General features: G+C 57.5%; 1 pseudogene; it reads right to left on the bottom strand.

The window, feature by feature from the left end:
- LOC102823202 overlaps window positions 1–1,222 on the bottom strand; it is a 5,544-nt pseudogene extending 4,322 nt beyond the window's left edge.

Raw genomic sequence — 1,222 nt, 5'->3', positions numbered from 1 at the left:
GGTGCTCGCCTTTATCCATTTTCCCAGGCCCACCGCGTCCGCCTCTTCTTCCTCCCATCTGTTCCATTAAAGGGCCAGGAGGCCCCCCAGGACCACCTCGTCTTCCTCCACCAAAGCCACCTCGGTCCATGCCTCGGCCAACACGGAAGCCACCTCTGTCTCCACCACGGCCCCCTCTGAACATTCCACCAGGACCGCCATGGTCCATGAGGCCACCTCTCCCACCCTGCATGCCACCAGGGCCACCTCTGCCTCGGTCACCACCCGGGGGCGGGAAGGGTGGCGGGAGGAAGCCTTCGGGCTTAGGGGCCTTACACTGGTTGCATTCTGTTCTCCAGGCGAAGTTCTGGTTTCCACAGCCCGGATTAGGGCACTGCCAGTCTCAAGCTCGGTGCTGGACGTTTCCTCCTCCAGATGGGTTCCCTCAGGAACCACGAGGTCCTCTTGGGGGAAAGCCACCTCTGTCTCCTCCACGACCTCCCATGCGACCCATGGGTCCCCCAGGACCTCCTGGGCCCCCTGGACCTCCTCGGAGTGGTGGTGGCATCCCTCTGCCCTCACGGGGTGGCATTCCACCCTGCATGCTGTTCATGGGAGGCTTCTTCTGAGCAAGAGAGACTTTAAGCTTGCTTCCTTGGAAATCTTTTCCATCAAACCACTCCACGGCAGCCTTAGCAGTTGGTGGGTCTTCATAGGACACAGTGGCATCGCCTTTGGGCTTCCCGGTTTCTTTGTCCAGGTAGATATGGATCATAGGCTGCCCAGTTCTCTTGTTCATCTTAACAACCCCACACTGCTTAAAGAAATCCGTCAGGTCATCTAGGGTCACACTGTCATTTAATCCTTGCACATAAATCTCACTGTTGTCAGAGTTTTCATCTGGATCTACAGGTGGGCCTAAATCAAGATCTGGTCCTTCATCCATGGGTCCACCAGGCTTATTGAAGCCACCTCGCTCTCCAGCGCTGCCTATTCCACCACGTCCTCCTCCCCGCCCACCTTTGCTCATGCCTCCACGATCAAATCCCCCGCTTCCCCTGCCCCGGTTATCAGGGTCACTCATGCTCCGGTTCTCTCCTGGTCAGGAAAATCTTCCAGACTCCTGCTTATAAATACCCATGCTACTGGGGTGGTCCTGTCGGAATGAACTCTGCTGCCCGTAGCTGCTGCTCTGTTGGCTATATTGACTTGGAGCCTGGCTGTAGGATCCAGTCTGGGGGGG

Source organism: Chrysochloris asiatica, unplaced genomic scaffold, assembly GCF_000296735.1.
Source record: "Chrysochloris asiatica unplaced genomic scaffold, ChrAsi1.0 scaffold00047, whole genome shotgun sequence".
NCBI classification, from domain to species: Eukaryota; Metazoa; Chordata; class Mammalia; order Afrosoricida; family Chrysochloridae; genus Chrysochloris; species Chrysochloris asiatica.
The sequence above is the reverse complement of the archived record's forward strand: the minus strand, read 5'-3'. Positions and strand labels throughout refer to the sequence as shown.